Raw genomic sequence first — 24,882 nt, 5'->3', positions numbered from 1 at the left:
GCCTTTTCATTTCTTAGGAAGCCTCATCCACGGACGGGATGAGGTTTCCAACAGCAACTGAAAATAACATATAAATTTTAACATTTCAGAAAGAACATGCCCCTGCGCTTGTGACAGAGTCACATGAGGGGACATGTTTTTTAACAATTTAAAATTTTTTATTTTCAAAACTGTTCATCTCCCTGAGGGAGCTCTATGCCTCAGGGAGCCTTTCCAGTGTGCACCTGCACACATGCGCGATGTTTGCGCTCGCCCTCCTACCCCTCTCCACACAGGCAGCGCTGAGGCTCGCATTTCATGCTGGGCAGGCCTTAATTGGCCACCAGAGTGAAATCGCAGTCCGGCCCGGATCATGGGCAGCAGTCGGCTTCCCGACTGCCCCCACCCGCCACCCCTGTCAAACCCACCCGACGAGGGCAAAATTCTTCCCATAATGTCATAAATTTAACTTTACAATAAATTAATAAAATTGTTGTTCCATCTTTCATGAAAAAGTCAATCCAGTGACATCATCATATGACAAGTTTTTAGTGTAGATATTATTATGTCAGAGATTTCAACACATCTGATCATGATGTTCTACTTACCAGTCAGAAGAACACTAACTACATGATGTTATTTTAGATCAATGTTTGTAATACAAGAACCTGCAAGAGGAGTACCTGGAAGCCCTCTTAAAAGTAAGCACAAACAAATGTACTGTACGAAAGTAGTAGCCAAAATGGAATACAAGAGAGGAACATAAAAATGGATTCATGGGTGTTAAACAAAACACACCCCGTGAGCATAGAGACCTGGTTAGGCACAACAAGGAGCAAAGGAATCAGTTGACTGCTAATTGGTCCAGAAAAAAGAACGATAATCAGCCTTTATAACAACCAAATGAGAAAGAATGTATAAAACATCATAAAACAAGAAAAATAAAGAACCAAATAGAAGAGATCTTTGAGCATAAACATGGCAGAGCAGAGAACTAAAAACATTTTGAAAAATAAATGGATTTGAAATTGAAGATGATAAGGAAGAATCACATCTCATTTTGTATGTGTGGGAGGAGGGAGAGGCCAAGAGTGTCCGTACAGAAGTGCATAACACCAGTTGAAAACAATTTAACTTGTTTATTTTGTTGAAATAGTTTCAGAAAAAAGATGGCCTGCTACAAAGCAGAAAAAAGGCAAATCTATTTTACAGTATCTGAATCTCAAAAAAAGGAATATGGCCAATGGAGATCAAGGAAGCAATGTATGGCACATTTGGAAGGTAGCTTCTTCCTAGAGGATTTGAGTAGTCAGGAGCCTAACCAAGTTAACCATGAATTATGGCCAAAGAAGCATTCCCATAATCAAAGTGACATAGGATTTTTAACTATATTCAACCTAAATTGAATTAGAGGATGGCAGCTAAGGGAAATCCATATACAGCAGTGAAGGGAATCAGAAGAGAAAAATTGTATCGGAAAGACAAGAAATCCATTATTTGCCTGTCAGGAAATGACCATAGGAAAGGAACAATGCTGTAGAAAATAAACATGGAGAGTATGGGATCTAAATGATCTAAAACATCTGCCTGTTTTAAGAGATTGAAAGATAATGGTACATTGAAACTAAAAGCAGGAATTCAGACAAACAACCTCATTAATACACATAATAGCATTCACCCACTAACATCACATTATTTGTTAAGGCATAACTAAAATCTCAAGTGGGTGATGAATAAGCTGCTAAGGATGTTAAAGATCAAAAGGCCCTAGAGGCCAGTGACTAAACTTTAGAATTATGCAGTTTCTTCATGAAAAGACATTTATAACAAACTTCAAAAAGGACCCATATAAGTTTTTTTTTTGTCAGCTAGGCATAGTAGTCTCCAAACAAAACTCAGGAATCAACAAGTTTCTGTTTCACTAATATGAAGTATACACTAATTTCTCAAGGCCCAAAGAACTTAAGCATAAGTTGGCAAGAGCCAGGGCTTAGAAGCCACAACCTGTGCCTAAACTGTAGTCCACTAACATGGAACATGAAATACAGTCACACTGCTTTGTCAAACTAGGACTAATCGGCCTGTTTGAGCATTAGATTGGAGTTGTCAAGGAAGAATTCCAACCCTCGGTGGTGGATTTACCTTTCAAAGTTTCCATCAATGAGCCAGCACAAGTTTGAGCCCCTAATAGTGGACAGTAGCTAAGACGAACTCATCCCAAGCCAGAGTGAGAACTTCAGTCCAAGCGGTTGTGAGGCCTTCATTCCAAGCCCGAGTGAGAATTTCATCCCCAGTCTGAGTGAAGACTTCATCCCCAGCCCGAGTGAGGATTTCATCCTCAGCCCGAGTGAGGATTTCATCCCCAGCCCGAGTGAGGACTTCATCCCCAGCCCGAGTGAGGATTTCATCCCCAGCCCGAGTGAGGACTTCATCCCCAGCCCGAGTGAGGATTTCATCCCCAGCCCGAGTGAGGATTTCATCCCCAGCCCGAGTGAGGACTTCATCCCCAGCCCGAGTGAGGATTTCATCCCCAGCCCAAGTGAGGACTTCATCCTGAGCAGGAGTGAGAATTTCATTCCGAGCCAGAGTAAGAACTTCGTCCTCAGCAAAATGATGAGCAGAGTGACATACCATCAACTTTGCAAATGCATCGGTATTGTCACCTGACCACATCATTGACCCACACTACGCCTCAGTGAATGGTGATTCCATCAGTTGGAGGTGCAGAACTTAAGCAGTAACGGTGCCTTTCTGCATCCAGCTAAGGTTAAGCCCTGAGTCCTTGATCAAGTGATTATTTAATTATCCTCCAGCAATTGTAGTCCAACCCTTGGAATCCCCTCATTAGGTTTCTGATGGGCATTACCTTCAGCTTTCTGGAGGAAGCTATACAGAATGTAACATCCATCTTTATGTTGCAGATATCTAAGCTGAATGTAAAAGGTAATGACAAATTCATATCAAAGTGAACCAGACATGGGCCTTTTCGAACATGCCAATTGCTTCTGATCAATCGCCTTCAAAACCTGGAGGAAATGAAGATTATTCCCCCATTAGAAATGTATTAAACACCAGATTGCTGTTCGTTAAAATATTTACAAGAACATATGCCTGAGGTGTTTAGAAAATCTTAACAGTAACATTGATTTTGGGGTGCACATCACTTAGGAACAGAGAGCTGGATTTTCTAGGCCCATGAGAACAAGTTCAGGTGCCTTGCCAAGATTCCCTCAGACACAGGGGGTTGTTGATTGTACTCACGTGTCCATTAAGTCACCGGCCAGCCAGTTTACTGAACAGAAAAGACTTCCACTCAATGAATACAGCTGGTCTGTGATCACATCTTGCAGATGTGTGCTCAGTGCCCAGGCTGCTATCATTTCTTTACCCTTCTAGATCCCGAGGTGCCATACCTCCACCAGTCAACACCCAGATTCTCTGAAGGGCTAGTTCCTGACACCCATCTTGTACCCAAACACAGATGGAGAGAGATGCTACAACCAAAGACATAGACTAAAAAAACCTGCAATGAACAGATTATTGACATCTTGAAGAGGCGCTTCCATTGCCTTGATCAGTCGGGTGGTGCCCTCTAGCATGAGCTAGCCAGGACATCTCATATTGTGGTCATTTGCTGCAAGTTGCACAACATGACTATACAAAAACGACCAAAGCTGGATAAAGACAAGGACCTGGAACACCACTCTTCCTCGGAGGAGGACAGGGGGAGAAAGGATAGGAGGATGAAGGCAGCACTCCAGAGAAACTCGGCAACCAGGCATTGGAGGAAGACCACTGAGGCCATCCCTGTACTAGCAGCGATAAGCAAATTTGTGTGGCTGCAAGGGTCACGCTAATTCAGCAGCATTACACTTGACCGACTCCCAGCCTTTACCACAGATGTCTCTGTAACTCATCTTCCATCAGAGATAGAAATTATCCAGTGAGGACAAACTCTGAATAACCCCATTTGCCACCCACATTGATGGAAAATGGGGTCACCCTCACCAACAGTCTCCCCCAGCACCGACTATCACACCACATGAAATTCAACTCCCCTCCCCGCCCCTTAACTCCATCTCCCTTTTGACATCAAGCAATGCTAACATACAAGTGAGTTTATTGGCATAATAATATAACAAAGGAAAAGTTGTGACTACAATCTGACAAAACATCACTCAAGTGATCTGTGAAGTGCATCTAAAGATGGGTGCCTTGCAATCCTATCCGCTTTTACAGGGTGCTGCCCCTGTAGCTGAGGATGAGGTGAAGGCAGTTTGTGCCCTTGTCACTGCTCACAACTGAGATGCCTGTGGCTTCCGTCCTCATCTTGGGAGAGTCTGTGGGGGCTCTGCATCATTGCAGGGACAACCTCTGTCATGAGGCCTTGCTGCATGGATGGTTCCTCAGTCAGAGGGGCTGAGGAGGCTAAGGATGACATCAGCGTCCCCTGAGGGGTGATCCTCTCAACAGCATCTTTGAATGTCCGAGCATTTTCATAGTGCCCTGGCATGCTGGATGAGGCCACAGCTGGGATGCAGCTGGCATCAATTCCAGGCATCTCTATGCCATCAGCGACACATGGTGAATGATACAGAGAATCACATTCTTTCCTTGCATTTCAGTGAGCTGCTCATGCATCTACTCAGAGTGGTGCTTCATATGGCTCTCCAAGATATTGGCCATTTTCTCAATGGAGGAGCACATGTGCTCAAAACCCAAAGTCATCGCAGAGCACATGCATTGCATGGACTGCTCCACTATCTTCCCATGGCTCAACAATGCCTCCGGGATCTCCTCACCTGCATCTGATGCTCCAGAAGGACCCACCTTACCCGAGGCCCAGAATTTTCATTCAGCAAAGCAAGACTTTGTCTGTCCTCCATCGTCCAAGAGATCTTCCCACAGCTGACTCTGCCTCACCCTCCTTCTCTTGCTCACTCGATATATGGTTCACTCAGTGGTCCCCATTCTAAGCTAGATTGAGGCCAAAGTGAGGTAAGTGTGTCTGCCCTGCTGGAAGGTGTAAAGGAATGATGTGATGATGCTGCCTCAAGGAGATCTCACCCTTGTGATGACTGGGCTGCAACATTTTGCTCCCCCTCTACAACTGGCCTTGTGGGAAATACAAGAAGGTGGTACTGAGAACTCGAACTACTCAGCAGGTACACCAGCACAACGAACCCAATAGATGACAGTGGTTAACATAAGAACATAAGAAATAGGAACAGGAGTAGACTATTCAGCCCCTCGAGCCTGCTCTGCCATGGCTGATCTTCTTGTGTTTTGATTTCCACATTCCCAACTAACCCCGATATCCTTTGATTCCCTTGCCTAACAAGAATCTATCTACCTCTGCCTTAAAAATATTCAAAGACCCCGTCTCCACCACCTTCTGGGGCAGAGAGTTCCAAAGTCACACAACCCTCTGAGAGAAAATATTCTCTCATCTCTGTCCTAAAAGGGCGACCTCTAATTTTAAAACAGTGCCCCCTAGTTCTGGATTCACCCACAAGAGGAAACATCCTTTCGATATCCACCTTGTCAAGACCGCTCAGGATCTTGTATACTTCAATCAAATCACCCCTCACTCTTATAAACTCCAGTGGAAACAAGCCCAGTCTGTCCAACATTTCCTCATAAGACAACCCACTCATTCCAGGTATCAATCTAGTAAACCTCCTTTGAACCACCTCCAATGCATTTACATCCTTCCTTAAATAAAGAGACCAAAACTGCACATAGTATTCAAGGTGCGGTCTCACCAATGCCCTGTATAACTGAAGCATAACATCCTTACTTTTATGTTCAATCCTTCTTGTAATAAAGGATAGCATTCCATTAGCTTTCTTAATTACTTGCTGTATCTGCATACTAACTTTTTGTGACTCATGTACTAGAATACCTAGATCCCTCTGCACCTCAGAATTATTCAGTTGTTCTCCATTTAAGTAATACTCTGCTTTTTTGTTCTTCCTGCCAAAGTGAACAACTTCACATTTTCCCACATTAAGCTCCATTTGCCATATCTTTGCCCACTCACTCAACCTATCTATATCCATCTGCAACCTCCTCATGTCCTCTTCACAACATACTTTTCTACCTATCTTTGTGTCATCTGCAAATTTAGCTACCATGTCTTCACTCACCTCATCTAAGTCATTGAGGTAAATCGTAAAAAGTTGAAGCCCCAGTACTCTAGGGGCCCCTATGGGACTCCACTTGTCACATCCTGTCAATCTGAAGAAGACCCATTTATGCATACTCTCTTCTTTCTGCTAGCTAGCCAATTTTCTTTCCATGCTAATATGTTACCCACTACACCATGCACTTTTATTTTACGTAATAATCTTTGATGTGGCACCTTATCAAATGCCTTCTGGAAATCCAAGTACAGTATGTATACAGGCTCCCCTTTATCCACTGCACATGTTACTCCTTCAAAAAACTCCAATAAATTGGTTAAACATGATTTTCCTTTCACAAAACCATGCTGACTCTCCCTATTGCCTTGAGCTTTTCTAAGTGCCCAGCTAAAACCTCCTTAACGATCGATTCTAATACATTCCCCATGAAAGACGTCAAGCTAACTGGCCTATAGTTTCCTGTTTTCTGCCCCCCTCCCTTCTTGAATAGAGGGGTTATATTTGCTACTTTCCAATATGATGGAACCTCTCCAGAATCTAGAAAATTTTGGAAATTTATCACCAGCTCATCGACTACCTCATTAGCCACCTCTTTTAAGACTCTAGGATGTAGTCCATTGGGACCCGAAGACTTGCCAGCCTGCAGCTCCATTAATTTGCTCAGTACCGTTTCCCTAGTGTTTTCAATATCACCAAGTTCCTTTCTCCTGTTCACTTCCTGATTTGCAGCAATTACTGGAATGTTTTTTGTATCCTCTATAGTGAACACAGAAACAAAATATTTGTTAATTTCTTCTGCCATTTCCTTATTATCTACTATTAACTCCCCACTGTCACTCCCTAGAGATCCAACATTTACTTTACTTACTCTTTTCTTTTTTAAATACCTGTAGAAACTCTTGCTATCCGTTTTTACATTTCTAGCTAGCTTCCTCTCATACTCTAATTTCTTTCTCCTTTTATAGCCACACCATGCATTGGGCAAGAGTAATCTCCATGCCCTTCACCTATCAATCGTGCTATCAAATGACCCTGCTCTTGATGACGTCCAGCTTGCTACCACCCACGGCCCAACGCAATGGCATCCTTGCTATCTCCAGCACTGCTTCCTGCAGAAGAGTCAGAATGTGGAGCTGCAGCACACCACCACCAATCTGAGATACCTCTCTGGAATTATGCACTCTCTTCTCCTACAGCATGAACGGAGACAGATGTATGACAAGTCTGTCCTTCACCCATTCCGGCAGGACATTCACTTGAGATGTTGCGGTCCTCAGTGATGCCCCTGCTCAGTTGCACTCCATGTATGAGGGGTGCTGCCATATCAGTGATGCAACTGGTCTTTTGATCTGACAATGTTAAGGAGAACTCTGGGCACTCCGTCTACTCAATTTGCGCACATGTTGGTGTCCATAGTCTTGCCTGCCTATCACCTTTCCAAATCTTCGCAGATCATTGAGCTGCTTACTGCATTGCACCCACATCCTCCAAATTACTCCCCATTAATTTCCACAAACATTCACTCCCTCCACCACCGACACACAGTAGCAGCAGTGTGTACATCTACAAGATGCATTGCAGGAATTCATCAAGGCTCCTTCGATAGCATCTTCCAAACACACAACCACTACCATTTAGAAGGTCAAGGGCAGCAGATAGATGTGAACACCACCATCTGGAAGTTCCCCTACAAGCCACTCACCATCCTGATTTGGAAATATATCGCCGTTCCTTCACTGTCACTGGGTCAAAATCCTGGAACTCCCTTCCTAACAGCACTGTGGGTGTACCTACACCACATGGACTGCAGCGGTTCAAGAAGGCAGCTCACCACAACCTTCTCAAGGGCAACTAGGGATGGGCAATAAATGCTGGCCCAGCCAGCAAAGCCTACATCCCATGACTGAATTAAAAAAAAACTGTTAGCCTCCACAGCCAACTCCATCTATGCCCTCTTGGCTTGGCTTGGTGGATGTATTCTTCCAAAATGAGGGAAGAGCACATTTTTCCTTTCAGAGACGAAGCCCATCAAAGCCTCAAGGGAGGATAATCATGCGACCACTTAGGCCCCCTGCTGAGCCAGTACTGGCTCTCTGAACGCCCTGCTGCTCCATAGCTTCAAGCAATGGCAATCCCAGTCATGGCTGCTGTTTGCCTTTTCAGATCAGCCTCCATAACTGGGTCCCACCTCCAGGTCGCTCCCAGAGCCACAAACTGAGCACCAAGCTCACCTCCAGGCCAACTAGGGCCTTTGTATTTGAAAATGTTGACATGGTGTAGGGTCAATGGAAAATATCTGGCCCTAGGGTTCCGGATCCTGGATTGAAAGTCCAGCCCGAAATATTGGCCCCAGCTAGATAACTGGTCATGAGTACTTGGGTGTCTTTTGGGTCAAGATATTCATAAAACTGATTAATTTGCAGGATGGAAGAACTTTGAAGCAAGAGTTGTAATGATTTTTTTTAAGAGGCAAGTATGTGAACAGGCCAATAATTCCACCAGAACATCTGCAGGATGATTAAGACGTTGATGGAGCAATGCTGATGACTCATAACTTCGATATAACAGGAGACAGCACTCCATTTTGAGTCAAAAAAGCCTCTGGTGAAGGAGAATTGCACGAAATGAGAGAGATGGGAGAGAGATGGATGTTCTGATAACAAGCTTGAGGTAGCATATAGCATATGGGCCATGAAACTAGAAGCATTTATGAACAAGGCACTAACTATAAATCACAATGCTAAGCAGTTGGTGACACCATGGAGGGAGCAGTGAGGGGGATACCTTGAGGCAATGTAAAGTGACGGAAGTGTCTATGGCAAAGTTGGTGTAGCTGCTAGTAAAGTAGTTACTAGAATTAAAGCAATGCCACAAACTTCTCAGAAAATTTACAAACAATAGTCTCAATTTTAATTTCAGGTCAGTTTATGTTCAGGTCTCATAATAATTTCCTCGAATTGGTTATCATGGCTGTAAACACATTCACTTCCAGGGCACAATTTCCAACAGATCAGCTAGAGGCCTATTTAAGTGGGAATACAGTCCCATGTGACTTCTTTCATTTGCAATGTGCTGGAAGAAGCTCAACTTGGGATAAAATACACAGACAAGGTTCTATGAGGTACTTGTGGAAGAGGTGAAGGCGAGAAGGAAACTCCTGTTGGCAGTCAGACTGTCCACTAGGTACTGAGATTTCAGAGGTTGTTGCCTTCAGGAGTGTCACCTCCAGGAACTGCATACCATGCAGAAGGTCTCAATTACTGCATTGGAGTGTAAAGGGTGAGTACTGCTCTACAATTATCCCCCTTTATCTAGAATACATGAATCATGAGAGAAACAAGTCATGAAGAGTAGCAGCTAACTTTGTAATCCTCAATGAGCTACAGCAGCAAGCCATAGGCCAGGATTTTCAATCCGATGTGCGGGCACACGCCCGACATGTCCGAGCATGAAATAGCGTGCGATGATGTTGGGCGAGCGTCTCGACATCGTGCACTCGCACGATATTTCAGTAGGCGGGTGCACGCGAGAGTCGGCAGTGCGCCCGCCAACAATTAAGACGCCTATTAAGGCCCTTAAGCAGCTAATTAAATAGAATTTTTCGCTGGCCATCCAACCTTACGGTTAGCGGGTGGGCAAATAGGTCAGGCAGCCTTTTGCATTTTTTGAGAAACCTCATTCATGGGTGGGATAAGGTTTCCAACAATGAATTTAAAAAAGTAATTTTTTTTAAACTCACTTTTAACATGTCCCTTTTCATGTGACTCAGTCACATGTGGGGATATGTTTATGTTATTTGTGAAATCTTCATTTTTCATTTTAAAAATGTTTAGCATCCTGAGGCAGCTCTGTGCCTTCAGGGAGCTTTGAGCAAGTGCACCCCTGCGCATGTGCTGACTTCAGCACATGCGGTCCTCCTGCCCCCACCCCGGCAGCGCTGAGGCTCCTAATGCGCCAATTAACAGCCAGCCAGCGTGAAATCGCGGTCGGGGTCCAAGTGCGATGGCTCCCGGGCTGCCCACTGCGCCCACCCAGTGAGAGGAAAATCTTGCCCATAGAAACTTGGCCTGCCAAACCAAAGCATATTGGGCATTTTGAGAGGTCGTCAATAAACAGGAGTCTTCTTTATTAAATACTGGATAACACACATCATGCACATTTTCTGCAACTGTATAGTCTCCCTCAGCCGTCCTAACTATTGCCCCATTTGTTTTTCCTCTGGGTCCTCCTCAATAGCTGAAGCCCCCTGAAGAAGACAGCCCAAGGGTAGAGAATACTTTTAATTAAGTTCCATCACTCCCAAGCATGAAAACAGAGACTGGCATCTCAACTGGGTTATAAAGTGAGATAAATCAGTCTGCATATGATGAGCCACATAGTGCTGGTAAGCAGCAGCAGATACCAGTGGCAGGGACAAGCCAGGAGACGTGTCAGCAGGTGACATGGTCCTTCTCCCAGCTCTGCTGAGAAAGGCAGAGATGCAGCCATCACAGGCAAGGATGCTGCAGTCAGACCCTCACTGGAGTCCATGTTTTCACACACTGCAGCTTTGGTGGGAGTTCTGATGGCTGCCTTGCTCAAACCCATGCTTCACCTTAGTGCGGCCTTCCACCAGCTCTGCTGAAACAATTGTTGGAGCACTCATAGGCATGGTAGAATGAAGAAGCATTCTGTCAAGAAAAACACGAGAAGTTGTGCTCTTAGGCATCAAAAGAAGTGCTGGGAAAGCATAGACCCCTGTCCAGCCAGCTATCCATATTCATAACTGCTGGACCGAGGAAACACTACCTCCTGATGCACTGCTTCTCAGTGCTTCCCACAAAGCGCCTCCTAGCCTATAGACCTTGGGCTGAGTACACCTTTCCGTGAGCTGCCCCTGCCCTCACCTGCTACATTCTCTCTGGTCCAGATGCTCCTGATCCTCATTGCGGAGGATGTTGTTGCTGCTTTTCCTCTAATTGTTCGTCCACCTAGAATACAAAAAAGCAAATATAGCACCCAAAATAACCTGAAAATGCTTTGTGAGGCTCACCAAACAAGTAAAAAAGGCAATTTCCAATCTCTGAATGCATTGGGAATCCTATAATCAAGAAAATTCAGAGAGATCACAATAATCCAAATGGATACAGTTGAGTGCCACATAAATAATTCTTGCAGTCAAGATAAATTAAATGTTACAAAGGCAGTATCAGACTGATCTGGGGATGTACCTACACAAATATTTGAAGGTGGCAGAACAAGTTTGATAAAGCCGTTAAAAAAAGCATGCAGGAAACCATGGTTTTATGAATAGAGATATGGGGTTGTATTTTATTGGAGGCCTCCCAAGAAGTAAAGTTGGCCAGAAGCTAACTCATTCCATGCCAGCCCACCCTGCAGCCAGAACAGGCTTTGGGTGGGCTAAATTGGGAGGAAGACCACGCCCCCCCCCCACCCCTTAGGAGCTGCCAGCAAATCCGATTGGCCAGCAGATCCATCGATCCTGGCAGTGCCAGAGCTGAGTAGTGGGCACTACCAGACTACAACAAGAAGGCCAAAAAGGAATATGGTTACCCTAAGAAAGTAAGTCCTGGGGTTTCACAGCAGGGAGGGATCCCAGGGCCCAGGGAGGGAGAGAGGAGATGGGAGGCCATGTTCTGTCAGGCATGCAGCACGGAAGAAAGGCGACATCTTGCGGGATGGTTGCCCCCAATGCATGGTGGGAACCCCCTGAATGAGGTGGCCTGCCCACTCCTGCCTGCCTGCCTACACCAACCGTGTTATGATGTGGACAGCGTATTATTCAGGTCAATAGGCTTGGTAACAAGCCTAAATGACCCTTAATTATTTATTCACATGTGACGAGTGGGCTGCCAATTTCAGCATCCGCCCACTTAGCATATTGGGCATAAGTAGGATGGTGGTGGGATAGCCACCTGACCTATTTTAGTGCCAGCCCCCCAACCCCCACTACTGAAAACATGCCTGGCGGGACCATGTAAAAACCAGCCCATGGAGTCCCAGAAGGAAATAACAGTTCATACCAGTATTCCTATTTCCCAATTTTTACTGTTTTTTCCTTCTAGGATACAAAAAGGAGGAAGCCATGGTAAACCTTTATTGCTCTTCTATAAATTACTGATTAGACCCAAGCTAGAATATTGTGTCTACCTCTGGGCACCACATTGAGGAAGGATGACAAGACCATGGAGAGGGTGCAGAGGAGATTTACCAGAATTATGCCAGGGAAGAGGGCTTTCAGTTAGGTGCGGGAACACGAGAAACTGGGTGTCCTCCTTAGAGCAGACAACGTCATGAGATCCAGCTTGTCTTCTCGTGGGGCGGGGACTGGGAACTCCAAGGGCAGTATTTTCAGCTCGGTATGCAGGTGCACACCCGACACGCATGAGCGTGAAATAGTGCGCGATGATGTCAGACAAGTGGCCCGACATCATCACACACTCACACGATATTTTGGTCGGTGGGTGTGTGGGAGAGGTGGTAGCGTACACACCGAGAATTAAGAGGGCAATTAAGCCCCTGAGTCAATTAATTAAGTTTAATTTTTTTGCTGCACGTCCAACCTTACATTTGGTTGGCGGGTGGGCGAATAGGCTAGGCAGCCTTTGTATTTTTTACGAAGCCTCGCCCACGGGTGGAATGAGGTTTCGAACAGTAACTAAAAAAAAATAGAAATTTTTAAAACTCGTATTTCACATGTCCCTGTTCATGTGCTGGTATGCTTTCCTTATTTTTAATAGGATGGGAACACAGGCTTTCATTTTCATGACTGGCTAAAGCTGGCGTGAAGCAACAAGACAGTCTTTGAGCTGGCAGGCGAGCCACTTTGAGCTGTCACTACTGGGATAGTTTGCTGAGAGAGGGGAGAGAAGGCTGAGGATAATCGCGGGGCAGGTTGTGGGTGGCCAAGGGAACGTCAAGGGTGAATGAGGGAAGGCCAACTGTGATCGAGGGAAGGTCAATGCTTCCTATTGTCCCACAAGCAATCCAATGAACTATTGGAATGTTAAAAATGAGGTTCTTTTGCCTTGATCTTTGTGGAGCTTTCCAATATGTGCCTCAAATGATCTTGATTACAGTAGTCTGCTGTGCACTACACAAACTCTTGCAGCAGATTGGGGAGGACGTGCCAACCACAAACATAGAGGAGCCACATCCCTCATTGGAAGAGGATGATGGGGAGGATGCATCTAAGCAAGAAGGCCTGCCTGTTGGAATTTCAGGATCAGATGTGGTGTCACGGAGAGATGCACGAGGGAGGCCCATGAGTCAGTCATTCTGAACAGGTTTCAGCAAGCATGATGCCTTTGAAAACCAATCGGCTCTAGGCTTAACACCCCACCCGATCCCAAATCACCAATATGGGCAGGCAAGCCACTCCATCCTTGTCACCCCAATCACTGAGATGTCAATACTTCTCGTCTACCCGTAAAAGATTGCCATTTATCAAGCAAGTTCTGCTAAGCAGATCCCACCAACAAAACCACCCAACACACATGAATAAATTTAACAAGGCTATTTAATCACATACTAACATATAAGGTGTTTCTATGTTATATGATTCTACTGTGAATTGTGCCAGTTGTCATCTTGATGAGGGCATTAGCACACACAAAGTCTGCCAGAAGTATGCAGAGCAAGCAGATAATGATGTCACTGATTTGATATCAGTGGTCCATTTTGGAGCTCAAAACTCCAGCTGATGCCCTCTCTTAACCTTGCACAGTTGAAAATCTGTTAAGAAGTGGGAAGGAGCCCCAGCCCACTTGGTTTAAAGGGATCATCAAATTCTCACAAGTTGGTTATTGGTTGATTTCTTCTGGCTGTTGCATGATTCTGCAAGTGTTTGCTGTTTCCATAGTCATTCCATGTTGCAAAGGTCCTTAGAGAGGGGTGTGACAGATGCTGAAGGACTTTTTGCTAACTTCATTGCTTTCTCACAGAGCAGCTGCTCGCAGACATGGGTACAGAAGTAGAGATTTCCCTTGGAATATACCATGACTATGAGAATAAGCAGAGGCCACACAGAACAGGACAAACTGCTAGAAGAGGAAGGAGTAGAAGAGGGAGATGGACTCTCAGCAGGATGTCATATTTGCCCAGGGTGTTCAGGAACCAATTCTCCTACCTGAACCTCAGTGAGGAACAATGTGCATAGTGTCTGCATGCAATAAGGACACCCTCACGGAAATTTGCGGCAACTACATCTGTAACCTCAGAGTAGGGCAGGGACCACATTGCCTGTGGCTGTGAAGGTAACTGTGACTATGACTTTTTATGTATCTAACCCTTTCCAAGCAGAACCTGGAGATATTTGCAACATCTTGCTGTTTGTTATCTACTGTTACATAAGTGAGGTCAGTGAGGTTCTCTATTTAAGAAATGGTAACTACATTTCATTCTCTCTTGCCAGACGCCAACAGGCAGAGTGAACACGTGGCTTCCCTATGGTGCATGGTGCCATTCACTGTATGCACATCACTTTGTGGACACCACACATCAATTCTGCACTGTACCAAAAATGAAAGGGATTCTATTCACTTAGCATCGAACTAGTGTGTGACCATAAGCAGCATCTCATGCAGGTCTTTGCCCAGTATCCCAACAGTATCAAGATGCCTTCATTCTGTGGCAGTCTGCAGTGCCAGTTGCACTTGAGCCATCACAGTAAACCAAAGGATGGGTACTGGGTAACAAGAGAGGGTTCGGCCATCTCTCCTTGACATCCATTGTCATGACCATCACTGAACCACTAACCATCAACACACTGGTGGTGTGAGGTCGGTTGGCGGGGGGGGGGGTTACCATTGATCAGAAACTGAACTGGACTAGCCATATAAATACTGTGGTTACAAGAGCAGGTCAGAGGCTGGGAATTATGCAGCAACTAAGTCATCTCCTGACTCCCAAAGCCTGTCCACCATCTACAAGGTACAAATCAGGAGTGTGATGGAATACTCTCCATTTTCCTAGATGAGTGCAGCTCTGGCAACACACAAAAAGCTCAACAAAATCCAAGACAAAGCAGCCTGCTTCATCACCACCATCTGCAAGTTCCCCTCCAAATCACACACCACCTTGACTTGGAACTATATCGCCATTCCTTCATGGTCGCTGAGTCAAAACTCTGGAACTCTCTCCCTAACACTGTGGGTGTACCTATACCACATGGGCTGCAGGATGGCAATTAGAAATTGGCACTAAATGTTGACCTTGCCAGTGACACCCACATCCCATAAACAAATAAAAGAAAACATAAGGACTATCTGCTGGCTGATGACTCCAGTGCACAACCCATACACACATTGGCAGCATCAGACAATGAAAGCTATGCTGCCACATGAAGTGTGATAGAGCAGATCATTGGCATAATGAAACAACACTTTCACTGTCTGGATCACTCTGGAAGAGCTCTGCAATACTCCGTGGAGCAGTTGTCAAGATTTGTGCAATCTCACCATCATGTGAGGACAGCCCTGGCCACTATGTACAGCGATATAACACTAACTATGGAGTATGAGGAAGAGGAAATAGAAATAGAGGAAGAGGAAGGAAGGAAGCAACCTAGACAGCCTTTTCTACATGAGCTGTCTGTAACAATGTATTTTGAGTATTCTCCAGTGACTGCAACCCCAATTCCCCATTCAGCAATACCTTATCTTCCCTCTGTTACTGACCAGCACAAGCATCCACTTGGTAATCTGCAAAATTAAACCACACAATAAACGTTTCAAACCGAATTTCAAAATGAAATCATGCTTTTTGCATACAAATGTAAACTAATCAGCCTTGTGTATTCCCAGGCTGCATATCTTCCATGTGCTTTTGCCTGTCCTAGTGTTCCTACATAGTTTTGTTTAATTCATTTATGGGATGTTGGTGTCGCTGCCTAGGCCAGCATTTATTGCCCATCCCTAATTGCCCTTGAGAAGGTGTTGGTGAGCTGCCCTCTTGAACCGCTGCAGTCCATGTGGTGTAGGTACACCCGCAGTGCTGTTAGGGAGGGAGTTCCAGGATTTTGACCCAGCGACAATGATGGAATGGCGATATATTTCCAAGTCAGGATGGTGAGTGACTTGGAGGGAAACTTCCAAGTGGTGTCATTCCCATGTATCTGCTGCCCTTGTCCTTCTAGATGGTAGTGGTTGTGGGTTGGAAGGTGCCATTGGAGGAACCTTGGTGAATCCCTGCAGTGCATCTTGTAGATGGTACACATTGCTGCCACTGTTCATCGGTGGTGGAGGCAGTGAATGTTTGTGGTTGTGGTGCCAATCAAGCGGGCTGCTTTGCCCTGGATGGTGTCAAGCTTCTTGAGTGTTGTGGGAGCTGCACGCGTCCACGCAAGTGGGGAGTATTCCATCACACTTCTGACTTGTGCCTTATAGATGGTGGACAGGCTTTGGGAAGTCAGGATGTGGGTTACTCGTCACACGATTCCTAACCTTGGACCTGCTGTTGTAGCCACAGTATTCATATGGTTAGTCCAGTTCAGTTTCTGGTCAATGGTAACCCCCAGGATGTTGATAGTGGGGGATTCAGTGATGGTAATGCCACTGAACATCAAGGAGTGATGGTTGGATTCTCTTTTGTTGGAGATGGTCGTTACCTGGCACTTGTGTGGCACGAATGTTGCTTGCCACTTGTCAGCCCAATTCTGGATATTGTCCAGGTCTTGCTGCATTTGGGCATGGACTGCTTCAGTATCTGAGGAGTTGTGAATGGTCCTGAACATTGTGCAATCATCAGCGAACATCCCCACTCCTGACTTTATGATGGAAGGTCATTGATGAAGCAGCTGAAGACGGTTGGGTCGAGGACACTTCCTTGCGAAACTCCTACAGCGATGTTATATAACTGAGATGATTGACCTCCAACAACCATCTTCCTTTATGCTAGGTATGATTCCATCCAGTGGAGAGTTTCCCCCGATTCTCATTGACTGCAGTTTTGCTAGGGCTCCTTGATGCTACACTCGGTCAAATGCTGCCTTAATGTCAAGAGCAGTCACTCTCACCTCACCTCTGGAATACAGCTCTTCTGTCCATGTTTGAACCAAGGCTGTAATGAGGTCAGGAGCAGAATGACCCTTGCAGAATCCAAACTGAGCGTTACTGCGCAGGTTATAGCAAGTGTCACTTGACAGCACTGTTGATGACCCCTTCCATCACTTTACTGATGATCAAGTGTAGACTGATGGGACAGTAATTGGCCGGGTTGGATTTGTCCTGCTTTTTGTGCACAGGACATACATGGGCAATTTCCCACATTGCCGGGTTGATGCCAGTGTTGTAGCTGTACTCAAACAGCTTGGCGAGGAGCCCAGCAAGCTCTGAGGCACAAGTCTTCAGTTATATTGCCGGAATATTGTCAGGGCCCATGGTCTTTGCAGTACCCAGTGCCATCAGCCGTTTCTTGATATCACGTGGAGTGAATCGAATTGGCTGATGATTGACATCTGTGATGCTGGGGACCTCCGGAGGAGGCAGAGATGGGTCATCCACTCGGCCCTCAGTGGCTGCTGCATTGCTGCTACCTCCAATGGCTGATGCATGGCTGGTTAAAGGCTGCTGACCTTCAGGGGAAGAGACTGCATATGGCCTTGCAGGACGACTTCAACCAGCCCTGTGCCTTGAAGGCCCATCTGCAGACTGCACAATTTTGGCATGGGCAGTGGCAATCAGGGCTAACTGGCTGACAAGCACCAGTAAGGCACTGGTGGAGTGGAAGGGATGGGAGGACAAATGCTGTCATTCTAGATATTTTTGTATTCCATGGAGCTATTACTACTTCCCCAGGGTGGCACCTTCTTACAATCCCAGCTGATGTTAATGCTGGACAAGTCAGATCCCAGAGTGAAACCTGGCTTGATAGACCCTAAATTTATTTATTTTTTAGAAACCATGGAGGACAGTTACTGAACATGTTCACAGGAGTCTGCTCGTGTCCTTTTAATACAAAAAATAAAACATTTATTAAACAAGAAAAAATGAACTATATTACACTAGACAAAAAGGTTGGAAGATCTCAATACCAACACACAAATATGATTCAAATTCACTACTCCGTTACCCCAACTATACCAGATACATATAAATTCAGAAAGATAACACAATTTACAATATCTATCTTATACTCTAATATTCAGGGTAGTTTTGCAGTACATGGGAATTGACAGGTGAACTGTGATCAGACACAACAACCCCAAAACAAGTGACAGATGCCAGCAAACCAGATTCCTAGCAAGCTCACAGAAACTTTGTCTTTCTCAAGAGGGTTTCCAATCTCCACATTCAAAACTCACCTGGGAATTCTCCCCCACATATCACTCTCACTCAGTTTTATCAAGGATTTACCTCTGGGGTTTTGTTCTCGCCTTCTGAGATTCTTTTCTCCTGGATCTCTGAGGACACTCAAAATTCACTTCACAAGCACACTTTCAGATCTTCAGCCATGTCAAGAAGGACATCACTGCTCCAAAATATCGTAGTAGGGAGTCACCAACCATCGGCTACCTCCTCAGATCTTCTGGCTTCTCTCAAGCTCACTTTGCTTCATGTCTGCTCTCCGCAGCTCTTTCTTTAACTCAGAGCCAATTGCTCTGCTCCTTTCTCTCAACTTTACTTAACAGGACATGTTTCTGACCCCCATCTTTGTCCCTTACCTAAGACTATCTTCTGGGATCTGTTTCTGATCCCGTTTTTGTTCCAGCCTGGGACCTTTTTCTGGGACCTCTCCTTGTCTCCCTCCCTGTGTCCTGCTCCTTGGGACACCTCTCTAATGGTGCTCCTGTTCAGGTCACCTGACCTGTAGTTTTGCACTGTTTCACTTCTTTACTTCCTTTTCTTCTGCGCAGGCCTGGTTCCCGGCCTGAAGAATGGGAAAAACAATAACTGCGCATGTGCAGCCAGTTCCTTGCTGGTACATGCGTATAAGTTCCAAGGCTGCTGGGAACTTTAGTTCCTGGCCTCCAAATTCCCAATCTATGATTTCTAGTTAAGGTAAGCTCCTCAGGGTTCGTTACAGCTTTGGCAATCCTAATAATCTAAGGAAATTAGATTGCCAGACAGCTCTGAAACCTTGCAAGCTTTGAATGCCGTAATCCACATCCATGGTGATAGTAAACTAAGCTTGTACAGCAGCAAGCTGCCATTGTATGACAGAAACCTGAGCTTCCACTGCAATACTCAGATGCTGGATAGCTTTTGCTTGTGCTGTAATGGAGGTTATGGCATTAGCCATCAGTTGATGTATCAAGTTGATGTCGACAAGTATGGTAATAGAGTTAGTTACCATTTTCATGCTGGAACCAAGGGACCCCAAGCTCTGCACAAAGCCCTGTCCCAAGTTGGTGCTGGATTTCTCCATGCTCCCCAATATTGAATCCAGCTTTTTGGTCAGCTTCTCAATGTATCAAGAATTTTGTTGTGCATACGCATCAGTTTTCTTCTGTAGGCAGTTGCATCGAAGCTCTTATCTAAGTCATTTCCACCAGAACCATATGCAGCCTCTGCCTGCAGCAAGCTGGTACCTGCACATTCCCTGTCTCCTGTCCTTCCTGCAGCCAATTCATGCCCAGTATCTCACTGAATCAGAACCCATCACTAATCTTTCCTCTACAATGCACACAGTATCAGTACATGAGTTGATGGCTCTGAGTGAGAAATCAAGTGGCAATGCTATGGTCTTCATCATCACTCTCTTCTTGCTGTTCCTCCACTTTCTGGCCAGGTTGCACCTCTTGGGTATCTGAAAGAAAAAGGCGCGAGGGTAAGGTTGTGACGAGGGGATGGGGAATGGGAAAAGCAAGAGGTACATGCTTATACCATCTGCAGCTTGCACATCAAAAGAGATTGTGGGATGAGGGAGAAATGGGATGTGAGAAGGGGGATTATGTATGAGCATGTTGTTGTCATCCATGGTTTCAGCCCCGCCACTGACCATGAGCTCCGCAATGGCTATTCCAATAATGGCCGGGAACATCTCATCCATGGGGTTTAGTACGTGCAGCCATCCCTGTCACATTTGCTGCAACTGTTAACACTTTCTGCCTCTGGTTGTGTGCCACCTTGTCTTCATGAGAGAACGAAGTGGGTCAGTGAAGTGCCATGCTATCTGTTTAGGCGATATAGCTGTCATGGTTGAAGCTTGCAGTGTGTGCAAGCAGTGAGATATGGGTGTGAGGCTTGCAGCAGTGCTAAGTGTATGAGGGCAAGGAGCAGCAAATGAGTGTCAGATGTGAAGCCTGACTGATAGAAATTGTTGGTCGGTGACTGATTGAGGTATCGTGGTTTAACCTGTGGCTAAGGCTGTTTCTGAAGTTGGCATAATATGGTACTTGATGATGAATTCACTGACATTGACCACTCATGCAAAATCATTGAGCTTCATGTGGCACTGCATCCATCATGTCTTTGGGGCTTGACCCTTGATATTGACTCCCATGGTTATCTATTCCCACTTCCTTTGACTGTGCGTCTGCAGGACCTCCTGCATAGCTATGATACAGGACATCACTTCTCTTTTCCGCCTCCTCCTACAAGGCCTTCAGTGCAGCTTCTGAAAATATTGAACTCTGCTCTCTCCCATGTTGTGCCATTCTTCAATGTTTCCCAGGTCAGATTCACTTTCTGAATGATTGTCACTACCTGCTCCAGCCACAATGTTCCTTCCCTTTTAGAGCTGCAGATTACCTTTAAACGGTGCAAATGTCCTAGAGTTAAATAGTGCTCGCAAGTTCTGATTGTGGGAATGAGTAGCAAATTAGGCTCACGTGGAAATTTGGTGCATGAGGGTAAGAGGTGTGGTATATAGGAATTGTTCTAAGTCAGGAACAGCAGCAGCTGAGCAGAAACGGATCTGGGTGTAAACCTCACTTTCGGAGCTGAGTTTGAAAAATAAATGAACAATGGCATCACAGGAAAACCATAAGTTCATTGGTTGGTAGGAAACCTCAACCCCACATTCCTGCCTACCCCCAATAACCTGTTACCTCCTTGTTAATCAAGAATCTATTTAGCTCTGCCTTAAAAATATTCAAAGACTCTGCTTCCACAGCCTTTTGAGGAAGAGAGTTCCAAAGACTCACAACCCTCTGAGAGAAAATATTTCTCCTCATCTCTGTCTTAAATGAGCAACACCTTATTTTTAAACAGTGACCCCCTAGCTCTAGATTCTCCCACAAAAGGAAACATCCACCCTGTTAAGACCCCTCAGGATCTTAAAGGTTTCACTAAAGTTGCCTCTTACTCTTCTAAAATCCAGTGGATACAAACCTAACCTGTCCAACCTTTCCTCATAAGACAACCTGCCTATTAGTCTATTAAACCTTCTCCAAACTGCTTCTGACATACTTATATCATTCCTTAAATAAGGAGACTAGTACTGTACACAATACTCCAGATAGTCTCACCAGTGCCCTGTACAACTGAAGCATAACCTCCCTACTATTGTAATCAATTCCCCTCACAATAAATGATAACACTCTATTAGCTTTCCTAATCACTTGCTATACCTACACACTAGACTTTTGTCTAGGACACCCAGATCCCTCTGAACCTCAGAGCTCTGCAATCTCTCACCATCTAGATAATAAGCTTCTTTTTCATTCTTCCTGCCAAAATTGACAATTTCACATTTGCCCACGTTATACTCCATTTGCCAAATCTTTGCCCACTCACTTATGTATCTCCCTTTGTAGCCTCCTTATGTCCTCTTCACAATTTACTTTCCTACCTATCTTTGTGTCATCAGCAAATTTAGCAACCATTCCTTTGGTCCCTTCATTCAAGTCATTTATATAAATTGTAGTAAGTTGAGGCCCTAGCACTGATCTCTGTGGCACACAACTTGTCAGTCACATCCTGCCATCTAGAAAAATATCCATTTATGCCAACTCTCTGCTTCCTGTTAGCTAGCCGATCTTTTATCCATGCCAATATATTACCCCCTATACCATGAGCTTTTACTTTCTGCAATAACCTTTGATGCTGCACTTTATCAAATGCCTTCTGGAAATCTAAGTACAGTACATCCACTAGTTTCCTTTTATCCACAGCACATGTGGCTCCTTCAAAGAACTCCAACATATTGGTTAAACGTGATTTCCCTTTCACAAAATCATGTTGATTCTACATAATTGCCTTGAATTTTTCTAAGTGCCCTGCTACAATAATAATGGCTTTTTAATAGCTGTTTAATGATAGCTTCTAACATTTTCCCTATGACAGATGTTAAGCTAACTGGCCTGTAGTTTCCTGCTTTCTGTCTCGCTCCCTTTTTGAATAAAGGAGTTACATTTGCTATTTTCCAATCTAATGAAACTTTTCCTGAATCTAGGGAATTTTGGAAATTTAAAACCAATGCATCAATTATCTCACTAGCCACTTCTTTCAAGGACTTAGGGTGAAGTCCATCCAGACATGGGGATTTGTCAGCCCACAGCTCCAACAATTTGCCACTTCCCTGGTGATTGTAATTTTCCTGAGTTCCTCCTTCCCTTCAATTTCCTGTTTTACAGCTGTTTCTGGGGTGTTACTTGTGTCCTCTATAGAGGACCGAAGCAAAATACCTGTTTAATTCATCTGCCACCTCCCTCCTCTCCATTATCTATTCTCCAGAAGCACTTTCAATGGGACCAATACTCACTTTGTTAACCTTTATTATTTAAATACCTATAGAAACTCTTACTATCTGTCTTCATATTACTAGCTAGCTTTCTCTTGTATTCTAATTTTCCCTCCTTATTAATTTTTTTGTCATCGTTTGCCGTTCTTTATATTCTTTCCAATCTTTTGACCTGCCACCTGTCTTTGCATAATTATATGCTTTTTCTTTAACTTTGATACAGTGTTTAACTTTTTTAGTTAACCACGGATGGCGGGCCCTCCCCTTAGAATTTTTCTTTGTCATTGGAATGTATCTATTCTGTGTATTCTGAAATATCCCTTTAAATGTTTGCCACTGAACCTCTATTTATCTATCCCTTAACCTCATTGCCAGTTCACTTTAGCTAGCTCGGCTTTCATGCCCTCATAATTGTCCTTATTTAAGTTTAAAATACTAATCTTGGTCGTGTGGAATGCGTGTCCTGTAATATATGGGAAGCCGTGGACAGCACTGGTGACCTAGATGACCACATGTGCAGGAAGTGCTGCCAGCTGCAGAAACATAAGCTCCGGGTTTCGGGGGCTGAGCGGCAGCTGGAGTCACTGTGGCACATCTGCTAGGCTGAGATAGCATGTTCAGAGACATGGTCACACCACAGGTTAGGAGCATGGAAGCAGGAATGGAATGGGTGACCACCAAGCAATCCAAGAGAACTGGTCACAAAGTGCAGGAGTCCCTTGGGGTCCCGCTCGCTAATCGGTTTTCCATTTTGAATACTAGTGAGGGCGTTGGTTCCTCAGGGGAGTGCAGTCAGAGCCAAGGTTGTGGCACCACAAACTGCTTGACTTTACAGGAGGGAGGAAGAAGAATGGAGGAGCAATAGTGATATGGGGATTCATTAGTTAGGAGAACAGACAGGCGTTTCTGTGACCCTAGACGTGACTCAAGGATGGTATGTTGCCTCCCTCATGCCAGGGTCAAGGATGTCGCCAAGCGGCTGCAGGACATTCTTCTGGGGGAGGGTGAACTGCCAACGGTCATGGTCCATGTTGATACCAATGACTTAGATAGGAAGGCGGATGTGGGTGTTAAATATTCCTGGGTACAAGGTGTTCAGGAAAGATAGGGCAGGAAGAAAAGGAGGAGGGGTGGCTGCATTGGTTAAGGAGAGCATTGTAGTGCTGGAGAAAGAGGATGTCCCAGAGGGTTCAAGGACAGAATCAATTTGGCTAGAGCCAAGGGACAAAAAGTGTACAATTACATTGCTCAGTGTAGTCCATAGGCCACCAACTAGTGGGAAGGATGTAGAAGAACAAATCTGCAGGGAAATTACAGAGAGGTGCAAACATTATAGACTAGTTATAATGGGTGACTTTGATTACCCGAATATAGACTGGGATAGTGGTAATGTAAAGGACAAAGAGGGCAAGAGTCCTAGAGTGTATTCAGGGGAATTTTCTACTGCAGTATGTGTCCAGTCCAACAAGAAAGGAGGCACTGTTTGACCTGGTTCTTGGAAATGAGGTGGGCCAAGTAGATCAAGTGTCAGTGGGAGAACTTTCAGGGGACAGTGATCATTGTATCATAAGGTTTAGGATGATGTTAGAAAAGAACAATAGGAAATCCAGTGTAAGAATAATTAACTGGGGGAAAGCCAACTTCAATGGGGCAAGAATAGAGCTGGGCCCAATAGGCTGGAACCAAAGGTTGGCAGGAGAAACTATAGCTGAACAATGGGGTACCTTCAAAGAAGAAATGGTTCAGGCACAGTCAAGGGAAAGGTAGGACAAACAAATCCAGAACTGCCTGGATGAAAAAGGAGATAAAAATTAAGGTAAAGAAGAAAAAGAGTACTTATGGCAGGTGTCAAGTAGAAAATACAATTGGGAATCAAGCTGAATACAGAAGGTTCAGAGGAGAGGTAAAGAAGCAAATAAGAGAAGTGATTATGAGATAAGACTGGCAGCCAACACAAAGGGGAATCCCAAAGTCTTCTATAGGCACAAAAATAGTAAAATGGTGATAAAAGAAGGAGTAGGGCAGATTAGGGACCAAACAGGGGATTTACACATGGAAGTGGGGGCATGGCTGAGGTGTTAAATGAATACTTTGCATCTGTCTTTACCAAGGAAGTAGATGCTACCGAGGCCAT

At 44.8% G+C, this 24,882-nt stretch overlaps 1 protein-coding gene across 1 annotated transcript in view; it reads left to right on the top strand.

The window, feature by feature from the left end:
- Positions 1-24,882, top strand: part of pcdh17 (protocadherin 17) — a 331,294-nt gene that overhangs the window by 216,239 nt on the left and 90,173 nt on the right. The window lies entirely within an intron of this gene.

The sequence above is a fragment of the Cetorhinus maximus genome, chromosome 7 (genome assembly GCF_964194155.1).
Source record: "Cetorhinus maximus chromosome 7, sCetMax3.hap1.1, whole genome shotgun sequence".
Lineage (NCBI taxonomy): Eukaryota > Metazoa > Chordata > Chondrichthyes > Lamniformes > Cetorhinidae > Cetorhinus > Cetorhinus maximus.
Note: the sequence above shows the minus strand (reverse complement) of the source record. Positions and strands in the feature narration are given on the sequence as shown.